Below are 15,952 nucleotides of genomic sequence, written 5' to 3'. Positions count from 1 at the left end.
TGTTATATAATAGGAAGTGTGCATGTAGAAAACAACAATACGATTCATTATTTAAAATGGTAACTGTAAAATCCCTCAAGGATAAACACATTGAACAAGTTGGATCATTTCATATGGCAAGATTTCAGAGTACGTTGTCAAAGCCAAGCCAGCTGACTTGGCCCTAACCATAAAGATCCAGATTCCAAGAGGAAACAAAAGCATTTGATTCCAAGATTAGACTGGCATTCTTACCTGCATTCATCTTATTGGTTCATTGCCAAGGGCACCAGATGGAGCTCTGCGTGGCAGTGGGGAACTCATGAAAAGGCTACAATGAAAGCTGGCTCTAACCCGCCACCCAAACAAAGCTCATTTCCACAAAAGGATGCTGAAGGATTCATGTAATCCTTCATGAGAACTCATTTCAGAGATATAGTATGGAAACAGGTTCTTCGGCCCACCTAATCCATACCGACCATCGATCATAACTAATGATAACCCGTCCACTAGTTCTATGTTGTCCCACTTTCGCATCCTACACTCTGCAGCAATTCACAGAAGCCAATTAACCTACAAACCTGCGCATCTTTGGAATGTGGGAGGAATCTGGAGCACCTGGACGAAACCCACACGGTCACTAGGAGAATGTGCAAACTCCACGCAGCCAACACCTGCAGTCAGGATCAATCCAGATCTTTGGTGCTGTGAGGCAGCAGCTACTACTGTGTCACTGTGCTGCCCTGTTTCTTCTGCCTCTATGGTGCATTTATCTATCTAGCTTAGCTTTGGAATTGATCAAGCTTTCTGGCAATTGTCCCAGACCGCAACATCTGTAGAACGCAACATCTGGAGTTCGCAGGTCCCTGGCTGGCGACCGGCTTTCGGGAGCTCCAGCCGTAGCAGCTTCGACCGCCCCGGAGCCCGAGGTTCGATCGACCCGCTCGCAGGACCTTCATCGCCCTGCGTGGCTCGGCCGCGGCATTTTCCATCGCCCGGTGGGGGCTCAGGACCTTCATCGGCCTGCTCGGCTCGGCCCTGGGACTTTCCATCGCCCGGTGGGGGCTTCAAAAGTCGGGAGCCTCGATCGCCTCGTGGCACCATGGGAGAAGAATGAGGAGGAGATAAGACTTTTCTTGCCTTCCATCACAGTGAGAGTGAGCCTGGAGCAATCACTGTGATAGCTGTTTGTGTTAAATTGTAATTGTGTGTCTTGTGTTTTTTTATTGTCTACTGCCGGACCCTGACGTGAGAGGACGCTGGCGCTGTTTGTTCACCGCTTCTCCGTCAGTTTGTCAGTTTGTTTGTTTTTATGTTTTACTGTATTGTAAAGTGTCTTTGAGCATTTGGTAAAAGCGCTATATAAAATAAATGTTTATTATTATTATTATTATTATTATATCTACCTTCTCCTGGTTTGTGCCATTTGCTGTCCAATTGATTCTCATGAGGCACTTTGAGGTATTGAACTAACTTCCAGTGATGTTATAAGTATAATTTGCTACTGTGATGCGAATATCCTGGCAGAAATAGAAATGCTGTTATGAGGAGCTGACAATACATTTTAAGGTGGTAGAGTGTGAAAAAATTTAATCTTCCTGTTGTCCCTTTCCTCATGATTTAGTACGTTTTCAAATTCAATAGTGTTCAAAAGCATTACAGTGTATGAAATTGAAAAAGTAAAATTCTAGAATAAAAAATGTTCAAACAATCACAAAATATAAATAAAAGTTTCAAGACACTAATTGCTCACAATTATGCTTTTCCATTAAAAGCTGTGGAGGATCAGGCTTCACACCAGATCGAACTTATCAAGCCAATTTACTCCAGCATTTTGTGTCTCCCTTCCCAATACAAGTGTCAGGGAATTGTCACAACTTTACTCCATCTTCACTGAGGTGTTAGGTGTCAGTGAACATTCACACAAAACCAAGACTTGCTGTTGGCTTGTTTGGATCTTTTGGCCCAAACTTTGTTGACCTCCCATCAGAGCGAGATGTCCATCAGAGAATGCCATTGACTGGTCCACTCCTGACTGCAGGGGTACGTGTTGAGGAACACACTGAAGCTTGGTGCAGCTAACGTCAAGGCTCTGTGGGAGAGGGCAACAGTCTAGAGCCCTTCCGCTGCTGGACATTGTGGGGGGGGGGGGGGGGAGGAGATTGTGGTGGAGACGCCCCTCAAATAAGGGAAGGGATTTCACCCCAGGGGGCTACATGAGTGGCAAGGATGTCGGGGATGTGTACAGCCCCCGAGAATGTCGGAGGCAGTTTTGCACAGTTCCTTTTTTGTATACATTTTTTACTCTGAATAAAGTTTTTTTTTGTTTTTTTTAAACATGCACACTCACAGCCACATAAACAAAATAAATCACAGGGATTGTGAGGAAATGCCCTTTACACAAGAGTATTGGCTACTCATACTTTTAGAGAGGGTGCACTGATCAATACAATTGGCAAGCATTTTACATAGTAAAGTTATGCAACATCATCAATTTTCATAAAAACTACATCAGACTATGGAACATTTCTGTAAAATGTGTTGCTTTCTTCAGCCTCTAATATTTCCAGCTGAGCTAACAAAAACTGTAGCTGATAGGGATCCTTTGGAAAATTATTTTACATTATTTTATTTTATATTTAGTCATCTTGTTTCAAAAATATAAGTACAAAAGTGAAATTGAAATTCCACAGTGTATTTTCTACAATTGGCAGCCTGTCTCCTATTATACTTGAGATGACGTCTATCAGTGAACAGTTCAGTTTCCATTGTTAAGAAATAATTCCTGGGAAACAATTCATGCTGTGAACTCTATACTTTCTATTATTATAGCAGATTAACTTTATTCTTCATCAACGTGTGTTTCTCCAGCGATGGGTGCTGCCGGCTGAGAGAAAGTCCCATTAACCTACTTGCAATCAAAGGTTAAAACTGGGTGAAACTCATTAGCAACAAGTGTTTCAGTGGTAAAATGTATTAATCTCCTGAAAGCCTGACCCATGTCTTTTTAAGGGCCACTTTGTTCATCATGGTAAGGTCTGAATTTGCTTTCATATTAAGTGGGGAGTGACATGAGCCAATGCCTGATAGGAATGTGCAGACTCTCATTCCTATGTCATTGATGATAAATGTTTCAGGACTACATGGCTTGGAAATTGGTTCAATGCCAGCTTGCAAAACCTACATCAGCACTAGCAGTAAAGTGGAAGCATGCTGGGTGACCGAAGGCAAGTTGCCAATGAATCAACATTGGAGTTTGCTACAGCGGCAAGGGGAAATCATTAGTCCCAAATTTCGAGATTTTAAGGTCATAAGTGATAGGAGCAGAATTGGCCCATTCGGCCCATTAAGTCTACTCTGCCATTCAATCATAGACAATAGACAATAGACAATAGACAATAGGTGCAGGAGTAGGCCATTCAGCCCTTCGAGCCAGCACCGCCATTCAATGCGATCATGGCTGATCACTCTCAATCAGTACCCGTTCCTGCCTTCTCCCCATACCCCCTGACTCCGCTATCCTTAAGAGCTCTATCCAGCTCTCTCTTGAAAGCATCCAACGAACTGGCCTCCACTGCCTTCTGAGGCAGAGAATTCCACACCTTCACCACCCTCTGACTGAAAACGTTCTTCCTCATCTCCGTTCTAAATGGTCTACCCCTGAATTTCAAAAGTCCGGGAGCAGAGCAAGGACGCCCGTTGGCTGAGCACTAAAGTAAGTGCCAATCACAGTTGAGCAGGCAGTTTAAAAAGAGCGCCAAAAGGAAGCTAGTAGTCAATTTCAAAAGTCCGGGAGCAGAGCAAGGACGCCCGTTGGCTGAGCACTAAAGTAAGTGCCAATCACAGTTGAGCAGGCAGTTTAAAAAGAGCGCCAAAAGGAAGCTAGTAGTCAATTTCAAAAGTCCGGGAGCAGAGCAAGGACGCCCGTTGGCTGAGCACTAAAGTAAGTGCCAATCACAGTTGAGCAGGCAGTTTAAAAAGAGCGCCAAAAGGAAGCTAGTAGTCAATTTCAAAAGTCCGGGAGCAGAGCAAGGACGCCCGTTGGCTGAGCACTAAAGTAAGTGCCAATCACAGTTGAGCAGGCAGTTTAAAAAGAGCGCCAAAAGGAAGCTAGTAGTCAATTTCAAAAGTCCGGGAGCAGAGCAAGGACGCCCGTTGGCTGAGCACTAAAGTAAGTGCCAATCACAGTTGAGCAGGCAGTTTAAAAAGAGCGCCAAAAGGAAGCTAGTAGTCAATTTCAAAAGTCCGGGAGCAGAGCAAGGACGCCCGTTGGCTGAGCACTAAAGTAAGTGCCAATCACAGTTGAGCAGGCAGTTTAAAAAGAGCGCCAAAAGGAAGCTAGTAGTCAATTTCAAAAGTCCGGGAGCAGAGCAAGGACGCCCGTTGGCTGAGCACTAAAGTGAGTGCCAATCACAGTTGAGCAGGCAGTTTAAAAAGAGCGCCAAAAGGAAGCTAGTAGTCAATTTCAAAAGTCCGGGAGCAGAGCAAGGACGCCCGTTGGCTGAGCACTAAAGTAAGTGCCAATCACAGTTGAGCAGGCAGTTTAAAAAGAGCGCCAAAAGGAAGCTAGTAGTCAATTTCAAAAGTCCGGGAGCAGAGCAAGGACGCCCGTTGGCTGAGCACTAAAGTAAGTGCTAGTTTAAGTGAGAAGTCAGGTAAATTGGACAATCAGGCAATTTAATTGGTAATATAAGCAATACTTGCAAAAGGGTGCAGCCCAGTGAGGGAAGTGCCCAGTGAGGGAAGTGCCCAGTGAGGGAAGTGCCCAGTGAGAAAAGTGCGAGTCTTTGGCTGCGAGTCTTGGGTGAGGAGGATACGATTGTTTTAAGCCAGAGCTGGTTATAGGCACAAGGTGATGGCGGAAAAGTTGGTGCGGTGTGTTTCCTGCAGGATGTGGGAAGACAGGGACGTCGCTGGAGCTTCTGGGAGCTACACCTGCAAGAACTGTGTCCAGGTGCAGCTCCTGAAGGGACGTGTGGTGGAGTTGCAGAGGCAGTTGGATGACCTCAGGGCCATCCGAGAATGCGAGAGTTTCCTCGACAGGACCTATTGTGAGGCTGTCACGCCAAGGGTCCAGGTCGAGCGAAGGTGGGAGACTGTTTCAGGGGGGAGTGGACGTGGACTACAGGAGACCCCAGTGGCTGTGCCTATTGCAAATAGGTATACCCTCTTGGGAACTGTCGGGGCAGAAGACGTTTCCAGTCCGAGTGGCGGACCTGTTGGCAAGGATACTCGACAGGGGAGACCGAAGTCTGGAAGAGCCGTAGTGGTCGGTGACTCCATAGTCCGAGGGACGGACAGAAGATTCTGTGGCAGCAGGAGGGACTTGAGGATGGTCTGTTGCCTCCCTGGTGCCAGGGTTCAACACATCACAGACCGGCTTCAGAAAATCCTAGTGAGGGAAGGCGATCAACCTGAAGTCGTTGTGCACGTGGGCACGAATGACGTCGGGCGGAAGAGGAAGGAGGTGCTACAGCGGGAGTTTAGAGAGTTGGGAAAAGCACTGAGAAGTAGGACGTCGAAGGTGGTTATCTCTGGACTGCTACCGGTACCTCGTGCTGGTGAGGCCAGGAACAGAGAGATAGAGGGTATGAATTTATGGCTGAGGGGCTGGTGCAGAGAGCAGGGATTTAGATTTCTGGACCACTGGGATCTCTTCTGGGCTAGGGGTGACTTGTACAAAAGGGACGGGTTGCATCTTAACAGCAGGGGGACAAACATTCTGGCAGGCAGGTTTGCTAGTGTGACACCTGTGGCTTTAAACTAAGTAGTGGGGGGGAGGGGTTAACAAATTGTGAATATGAAGATGAGGTAAAAGGGAATACAGGAGATATTGCAAAAGACTCTCGGAAGAATGGGAACAGAAGTTCTAGAGCGGAAAAGAAATTAAGGGCAGGGCCAATTGGGAACGATGTGAGAGAGGAGGTAAATACAGAAGTTAAAGTGTTGTACTTAAATGCGCGTAGTATAAAAAATAAAGTGGATGAGCTTGAGGCTCAGTTAGTCATGGGCAAGTATGATGTTGTAGGGATCACTGAGACATGGTTACAAGAGGACCAGGGCTGGGAACTGAATATCCAGGGGTACACAACGTATAGAAAAGACAGACAGGTGGGCAGAGGGGGTGGGGTTGCTCTGATGGTAAGGAATGATATTCATTCCCTTGCAAGGGGTGACATAGAATCAGGAGATGTTGAATCAGTATGGATAGAAATGAGAAATTGTAAGGATAAAAAGACCCTAATGGGAGTTATCTATAGGCCCCCAAACAGTAGCCTCGACATAGGGTGCAAGTTGAATCAGGAGATAAAATTGGCGTGTCAAAAATGTAATGCTACTGTGGTTATGGGAGATTTCAACATGCAGGTAGACTGGGAAAATCAGGTTGGAAATGGACCCCAGGAAAGAGAGTTTGTAGAGTGCCTTCGAGATGGATTCTTAGAACAGCTTGTACTGGAGCCTACCAGGGAGAAGGCAATTCTGGATTTAGTGTTGTGTAATGATCCTGATCTGATAAGGGGACTAGAGGTAAAAGAGCCATTAGGAGGCAGTGATCACAACATGATAAGTTTTACTCTGCAAATGGAAAGGCAGAAGGGAAAATCGGAAGTGTCGGTATTACAGTATAGCAAAGGGGATTACAGAGGCATGAGGCGGGAGCTGGCCAAAATTGATTGGAAGGAGGCCCTAGCAGGGAAGACGGTAGAACAGCAATGGCAGGTATTCCTGGGAATAATGCAGAGGTTGCAGGATCAATTTATTCCAAAGAGGTGGAAAGACTCTAAGGGGAGTAAGAGACACCTGTGGCTGACGAGGGAAGTCAGGGACAGCATAAAAATTAAGGAGAGGAAGTATAACATAGCAAAGAAGAGTGGGAAGACAGAGGATTGGGACTCTTTTAAAGAGCAACAAAAGTTAACTAAAAAGGCAATACGGGGAGAAAAGATGAGGTACGAGGGTAAACTAGCCAATAATATAAAGGAGGATAGCAAAAGTTTTTTTAGGTACGTGAAGAGGAAAAAAATAGTCAAGGCAAATGTGGGTCCCTTGAAGACAGAAGCAGGGGAATTTATTATGGGGAACAAAGAAATGGCAGACGAGTTAAACCGTTACTTTGGATCTGTCTTCACTGAGGAAGATGCACACAATCTCCCAAATGTTCTAGGGGCCGGAGAACCTAGGGTGATGGAGGAACTGAAGGAAATCCACATTAGGCAGGAAATGGTTTTGGGTAGACTGATGGGACTGAAGGCTGATAAATCCCCAGGGCCTGATGGTCTGCATCCCAGAGTACTTAAGGAGGTGGCTCTAGAAATAGTGGAAGCATTGGAGATCATTTTTCAATGTTCTATAGATTCAGGATCAGTTCCTGTGGATTGGAGGATAGCAAATGTTATCCCACTTTTTAAGAAAGGAGGGAGAGAGAAAACGGGGAATTATAGACCAGTTAGTCTGACATCAGTGGTGGGGAAGATGCTGGAGTCAATTATAAAAGACGAAATTGCTGAGCATTTGGATAGCAGTAACGGGATCATTCCGAGTCAGCATGGATTTACGAAGGGGAAATCATGCTTGACAAATCTACTGGAATTTTTTGAGGATGTAACTAGGAAAATTGACAAGGGAGAGTCAGTGGATGTGGTGTACCTCGACTTTCAGAAAGCCTTCGACAAGGTCCCACATAGGAGATTAGTGGGCAAAATTAGGGCACATGGTATTGGGGGTAGGGTACTGACATGGATAGAAAATTGGTTGACAGACAGAAAGCAAAGAGTGGGGATAAATGGGTCCCTTTCGGAATGGCAGGCAGTGACCAGTGGGGTACCGCAAGGTTCGGTGCTGGGACCCCAGCTATTTACGATATACATTAATGACTTAGACGAAGGGATTAAAAGTACCATTAGCAAATTTGCAGATGATACTAAGTTGGGGGGTAGTGTGAATTGTGAGGAAGATGCAATAAGGCTGCAGGGTGACTTGGACAGGTTGTGTGAGTGGGCGGATACATGGCAGATGCAGTTTAATGTAGATAAGTGTGAGGTTATTCACTTTGGAAGTAAGAATAGAAAGGCAGATTATTATCTGAATGGTGTTAGGAGGAGGGGGAGTTCAACGAGATCTGGGTGTCCTAGTGCATCAGTCAATGAAAGGAAGCATGCAGGTACAGCAGGCAGTGAAGAAAGCCAATGGAATGTTGGCCTTTTGGTCAACATTAGGGGATTGGACACATTAGAGGCAGATAACATGTTCCCAATGTTAGGGGAGTCCAGAACAAGGGGCCACAGTTTGAGAATAAGGGGTAGGCCATTTAGAACGGAGATGAGGAAGAACTTTTTCAGTCAGAGGGTGGTGAAGGTGTGGAATTCTCTGCCTCAGAAGGCAGTGGAGGCCAGTTCGTTGGATGCTTTCAAGAGAGAGCTGGATAGAGCTCTTGAGGATAGCGGAGTGAGGGGGTATGGGGAGAAGGCAGGAACGGGGTACTGATTGAGTGATCAGCCATGATCGCATTGAATGGCGGTGCTGGCTCGAAGGGCTGAATGGCCTACTCCTGCACCTATTGTCTATTGTCTATTGTCTATTCTTAAACTGTGGCCCCTTGTTCTGGACTCCCCCAACATTGGGAACATGTTATCTGCCTCTAATGTGTCCAATCCCCTAATTATCTTATATGTTTCAATAAGATCCCCCCTCATCCTTCTAAATTCCAGTGTAATCAAGCCCAATCGCTCCAGCCTTTCAACATACGACAGTCCCGCCATTCCGGGAATTAACCTAGTGAACCTACGCTGCACGCCCTCCATAGCAAGAATATCCTTCCTCAAATTTGGAGACCAAAACTGCACACAGTACTCCAGGTGCGGTCTCACCAGGGCCCGGTACAACTGTAGAAGGACCTCTTTGCTCCTATACTCAACTCCTCTTGTTACGAAGGCCAACATTCCATTGGCTTTCTTCACTGCCTGCTGTACCTGCATGCTTCCTTTCATTGACTGATGCACTAGGACACCCAGATCTCGTTGAACTCCCCCTCCTCCTAACTTGACACCATTCAGATAATAATCTGCCTTTCTATTCTTACTTCCAAAGTGAATAACCTCACGGCTGATCTATCTCTCCCTCCTAACCCCAATCTCCTGCCTTCTCCCCATAACCCCTGTACTAATCAAGAAAAGTATTCTTTGTAGGCAAATAATTTCATTTCTAGTCTATTTCAACTTCACATGATGCTAGATCAAACTTAACAATATGTTTTGAAGCAGAAGAGTATAAACTATTGACTGAATGCACTGTAAATATAGTTAGCCCTGGGAGGGAGTGGGTGTTGGGGGAGGGAGGGGAGTCCAATCCTGCAGGGAGATGGTGAGGCACAGCAATGTGGCTTTGTGATGTGGCTTGCAGAGCTTCTACCATGCAGATCATCTGACCAGGATTTATATTAAAATAATTATATAGTTATTAGTTTTGTTTTAGTTGAGAGATACAACATGGAAACAGGCCCTTTGGCCCATCCAGTCCACGCAGACCCGCAATCCCTGCACACTAGCGCTATCCTACACACATTAGGACAATTTACAATTATACAAAGCCTATTAACTTACAAGCCCGTACATCTTTGGAGTGTGGGAGGAAACCAGAGATCCGGGAGAAAACCAACACAGGTCATGGGGAGAACATACTAACACCATACGGACAACACCTGTAGTCAGAATCAAAACCAGGTCTCTGGCGCTGTAAGGCAGCAACTCTACCGCTGTACCACTGTGCCCTATTTTTATAGGGGTTAATCCTGACTTCTGCTGCTCTCTGCGTAGAGTTTGCATTTTTTCCCTGTGACCAGTTGCTCTGGTTTCCTCCCATATTGCAAAGACATAAAGGTTGGTATGTTAATTTGCCACTGTAAATTACCCCCCATTGGAGGTGAGTGGTAGAATCAGGACAGGACTCTACGTGATGTCAAGTGACATCTGTCCCTCAGCTTATCCTGGATGTACTGCATCACCAAAGTATGAACTGTATTTACCCATGAATGGCCAAAGGCAAGGCCATTATTTTAATATATAAAATTGCCTTCTAATAAGTTTTCGCTTAACATGTTTGGACGTAGAGTCAAAAACTTGAGAAAATATTTTTTTGAACTGAAAATTTGTTTCATTTCTGATCTTAAAGGACTTTGTCTGTTTAAAAGTGAATTTTGTAACTCCTTCAAAGCCTGTATGAGTCGGAAACTAAGCCTCCCTTGATAAATTTATCCTGTCTTTAGCCCTATCCTATCCTTGTTTGCTTCATGTTGCTAGGTTGGGTCAGGATTGAATTTCAGAAAATAAAGTCTCATTTATACTTTCTACAAAGATGCTCATTGTTTGAGGTGGATAATAAATCACATGTCAGCGACTATCAAACACCTGAGAGACATCAAATAAATTGAATCAAAACAAAGCAAAGAAATTAAAACTGTTATTCATTTCATTCAGATCTAAATGCCACAGGACAGAGAATAAGAGAAAAAGATATTGTTGAAGTGAAATCTTCAAACACTTGGCTATAATGGTCTGAATATCTTTGCTATTACATTCTATCAAAACAGTAATCTTATTCAAAGAAAATAGTGTTCCACTTATTATCAGAAATACAGGCATGAAAGCAGAGAAGCAAAAGGTATTGCAACAGATTTATGAAATTCTTTGATGGTAGGCATTCCTTGCTGAGATCATTTAGCCCAGGCTCTGTAAATGCTGGCCACTGGAGAGTCCCAACACTAACCTGGTGTGTGCTTGATTGCTGCCTTCTTTTCATTTTGCCTTCGATAGCAAATGACTAACCTTTACTCATGGTCAATTGTGTCATAGTTGAGATTGTTGTTTCATGTTGGATAATTTTTAGTGGTGGCAGGAGATTCTATTTGTAGGAGAAAATTTGAAAATGTCCTTTATTCCTGAATTTGTAGAGCTATTGTAGAGGAAAATAAGAATTCTCCCAGTTAAAGATAATTTGGTCCTAGATGAGTGTCTATAAGGTTGAAAAGTCAGTAAGAGCCACAAGTCATGGAGGAGTGACCAAGCATGCAGAATCCCCATGGATGGCACTTGGTAGAGCTGCTGCCTCACAGCACCAGAGATCCAGGCAGAAAAGCCGGAAATCTCCAGGACCGGACCATGTTTCCCCCTCTACCGTCAAGCTCTGTGCTGAACAACTGGCACCAGTTTACACAGACATTTTCAATCAGTCCCTGTAATCCTGCATTGTCCCTGCCTGCTTCAAAGTCTCCACTATTGTTCCTGTACCCAAAAAGCCAAGGGTTACTGGTCTTAATGACTACCGGCCTGTCGCACTGACCTCTGTAATCATGAAAACCCTTGAAAGACTTGTGCTGGCCCATCTGAAAAATATCACACACCCTCTGCTGGACACCCTGCAGTTTGCATACCGGGCCAATAGATCACTGGATGACGCAGTCAACCTAGGCCTGCACTTCATCCTCCAGCACCTAGACTGCCAGGGGACCTATGCAAGGATTTTGTTTGTGGATTTTAGCTCTGCATTCAACACCATTGTGCCAGAGCACGCGATGGTCCAGCCCCTACTGAAAAAATCTAACCAAGACCCCACCTTGCCTAGCAACTACAGACCCATTTCCAAACTGCCATTCCTGTCAAAAGTCCTTGAAAAGGCAATTCTAAACCAATTAGTGCCCTACCTGCACCAATACACCATCCTGGAAAGTTTCCAGTCAGGTTTCAGAGCCCACCACAGCACAGAGTCTGCCTTGTTGAAGGTACACAACGACCTGCTTCTCGCCATCGACACCGGCGACTGTGCAATCCTGCTCCTTCTCGACCTCAGCGCAGCGTTCGATACAGTGGACCACACCATCCTTATTGACCGTCTCCGGTACGCGGTTGGCATTGATGGCACTGCCCTGAGCTGGTTCGCTTCGTACCTCAAAGATAGGAGTTTCGCCATCAACATAGGCAGTTATTCCTCTGCTCCAGCTAGCCTCTCCTGCGGAGTTCCACAAGGCTCCATCCTAGGCCCCATTCTCTTCTCTCTATACATGCTCCCCCTTGGCCAAATCATTCAAAGGCACGGCATTTCTTTCCACTGCTCTGCCGATGACACTCAGCTTTACCTCCCCCTGAAACCCAACAACCAGTCAAATTTAAACAGCCTCTTACACTGCCTTGAGGACATAAAATGTTGGATGGCACAGAACTTCCTCCAATAAAATGAGAGCAAGTCTGAGGTCATCCTATTCGGCCCCCCCCGACTCCATCAAATCGATAACAGGCAGTCTTGGAAGTCTATCCTGCCTAGTCAAACCGCATGTCAAAAACCTCGGCATGATATTTGACTCTGCATTAAAATTTGATAAGCAAGTCAACGCTGTGGTAAAAGCCAGCTTCTTCCAACTTCGAACCATAGCTAAAATCAAACCTTTCCTCCAATTCGACGACACAGAAAAAATCATTCACGCTTTCATTTCCTCCCGCCTAAACTACTGCAACTCCCTATACACTGGGATCAGCCAATCTTCCCTGTCCCGCCTGCAACTGGTCCAAAACGCCGCAGCGAGACTCCTGACGGGTACCCGTAAAAGGGACCACATCACCCCGATTCTGGCCTCTCTCCACTGGCTCCCTGTACGGTACAGAATCAACTTCAAGCTCCTCCTATTCACGTATAAAGCCTTAAATGGACATTCCCCCCCCTACATCAAAAATCTTCTAACCCCCCTCTCTAACTCCAGGTCCCTCAGGTCGGCCGACTTGGGGCTACTCACTATCCCGCGGTCTAGGCTTAAGCTCAGGGGTGACTGCGCTTTTGCGGTTGCAGCTCCTAGACTGTGGAACAGCATCCCTCTCCCCATCAGAACTGCCCCCTCCATCGACTCCTTTAAGTCCAGGCTCAAAACCTATTTCTACTTCCTATCGTTTGAGACTCATTGAGGAGGCGCTGTGAACTGTTTGTGTGCTACTGTATGTTTCATTTTTTTTCCTTAGTACCTAATCAGATGTACAGCACTTTGGTCAACGTGGGTTGTTTTTAAATGTGCTATACAAATAAAATTGACTTGACTTGACTTGACTTGACATTCCAAACTCTCCCAGTTGAATGTGCCTGAACCCCTCTAGCAGTGGATCACCAACTTCCTGACAGACAGGAAGCAGCATGTGAGGCTGGGAAAGTACATCTGAGATCTGCTGACCCTCAGCATAGGAGCACCACAAGGCTGCGTACTCTCCCCTCTCCTTTACTCTCCCTACACCAATGACTGCACCTCCACAGACTCCTCTGTCAAGCTTCTCAAGTTTGCAGATGACACAACCCTGATTGGACTGCTCCAGGATGGGGAGGAATCTGCCTCTGGAGAGGAAGTGACACAGTTGGTATCCTGATGCTATCGTAACAACCTGGAGCTCAATGCTCTTGACAGTGGAATTGATTGTAGACTTTAAGCTAACTCCCCCTCCGATCCCCCCACTCCCCCTCCGATCCCCCGATCAACAACACCACAGTCACATCTGTGGAGTCATTTGTTCCTTGGAACCATCATCTCCAGGGACATAAAATGGAGGGCCTCCATCGAATCCGCAGTCAAAAAGGCCCAACAGAGGATGTAGTTCCTGCAGCAGCTGAGAAAACACAATCTGTCACAGGAAATGATGGTCCAGTTTTATACTGCCATCGTAGAGTCTATCCTCACCTTCTTCATCATGGTCTGGTTTGGCTCAGCCATCAAGCATGACATCCGGAGGCTGCAGCACATCGCTCGATCAGCCGAGAAAGTTGCTGGCTGCAACTTTCCCCCCATTGACGAACTGTGCACTGCAAGGGTCAGGAAACGAGCGGGTAAGATCATCTCTGACCCCTCTCACCTTGGCCACAAACTCTGAAGTACTTTCCTCTAGGAGGCGACTCCGGACTGTCAAAGCCGCCACATCCAGACATAAAAACAGCTTTTTTTCCACGAGCAGTAGCTTGACTCAACAGCCAAAAGTCTATAGCCTCTTTTTGCTTTGGTATTTTATTTTATTCTTCACATGTTTAAATTAGAATGTTTTATTTTTAATTGTCCACTGTATATCGTGTTGTTATCCTTGCGAACAAAGCACCAAGGCAAATTCCTTGTATGTATACATACTTGGCTAATAAAATGTATTCAATTCAATTCGATTCAATTCAATTCAATTCAATTCAATCCTGACCTCGGGTGTTCACAGTGTGGAGTTTGCGCATTCTTCCTGTGACCGCATGAGTTTCTTCCGAGTGCCCCGAATTCCTCTCGCATTCCAGAGACGTGTATATTCGTAGGTTAATTGGCCTCTGTAACTAGTCCTGAGTGTGCAGGGAGTGGAAGAGAAAGTGAGATAATATAGATGCAATGAGAAAGGGTGATGGTTGGCATGCACTTGCTGTATCTCTAAACTAAACAAAACGAAAAAAGTGTGAGGTTTGCTTTTTGTAGGTTGAATGTAAGGGGAACGTATACAGTTGACGACCCTTTGGTTCGGCTTCATTTGGAGTATTGCGTACAGTTCTAGTTGTCCCATTACAGGAGAGATTTTCAGAGGGTACAGAGGAGTACAGAGTACCAAAATACTGTCTAGTTTAAAGGGTTTCAGCTATAAGGAAAGGCTGGGTAGACTTGGATTGTTTTCTCTGGAACGTCGAAGGTTGAGAGATGATTTGATTAAAGTATATAAAATGATGAGAGTCAGAACCTTTCTCCCAGCGTGGACATGTCTGACACTAGAGGGCATAGCTACAAGATGAGAAGGGATTGCGGTGTTTAAAAGACTCTTAGATAGGCATACAGAAGTGAAGGAAATGGAGGGATATAGATCATGTACAGGCAGATGAGATCAGTTTAACGTGGCATCATGCTGCCTGACCTGCTGAGTCACTCCAGCATTTTGTGAAATAACTTGGCATAATGTTCGACACAAACATTGTGGGCCAAAGGGCCTGTTTCTGTGCTGTACTATTCTATGTTCAATGTTGCTTTTCCTTTCGCCGGCTTTACATTTCATTCCTCATCTCTTCTTATCTGACACTGTTTTGTCTCTTTATCATCGCAAGACTTTGTCCATGCGTTTGGCAATCAAACCACCCTCCCTATATCCACACATCACTTGCCAGTCTTTGTCCCGCCCTCTGCTTTTATTGAGGTTTCATCCCCCCACTCCAAACAATCTGAAGAAGGTTCCCAACCCAAAACACCATCTATCCATTCCCCCATGGATGCTGCCTGACCCTCTGAGTTACTCTGCACTTTGTGTTTCCCTCCTGTACTCAATACCCAGTCAGTTGAAGGCAATACTGCCAAAGACCTGCTTCGCCGCCATGTCTAACTGTGTTGCCAATTTCATGCATACATGACTGGCAGCTCTAGGTCTCTCTCTGCCCTGTAACAATCCCAGGGACCCACCATTCACTATGTAAGTCCTGCCCTGGTTAGTCTCACCAAAATAAAACACCTGTATTGAATTCCATCTGCCATTCCAGGGCTTGGATAGAGTGGGTGTGGAGAGGATGTTTCCACTCGTGGGAGAGTCTAGGACTGGAGGTCAGAGCCTCAGAATTATAGGACATTCCTTTAGGAAGATGAGGAGGAATTTCTTTAATCAGAGGGTAATGATTCTGTGGAATTCTTTGCCACAGAAGGCTAAGGAGGCCAAGTCAATGAATATTTTTAAGACAGATAGATAAATTATTGATCAATACAAGTGTGAGGGGTTATGGGGAGAAGGCAGGAGAATAGGGTTAGGAGAGAGAGATAAATCAGCCATCATTGAATGGCAGCCAAATGGCCTAATTCTGCTCCTATCATTTATGACCTAAGGACCCATTGGCCCAGTTGGTCAAGATTCTGTTGTAATTTAAAATAACGTTAATCAAAATGCACTATTCCATCAATTGTAGTATCATCCACAAACTTACTGAGCAAGCCAATACAATTCTCATCCAAATGCAA

Source organism: Rhinoraja longicauda, chromosome 22 (genome assembly GCF_053455715.1).
Source record: "Rhinoraja longicauda isolate Sanriku21f chromosome 22, sRhiLon1.1, whole genome shotgun sequence".
NCBI classification, from domain to species: Eukaryota; Metazoa; Chordata; class Chondrichthyes; order Rajiformes; family Arhynchobatidae; genus Rhinoraja; species Rhinoraja longicauda.
This window is presented reverse-complemented; position numbering follows the sequence as displayed.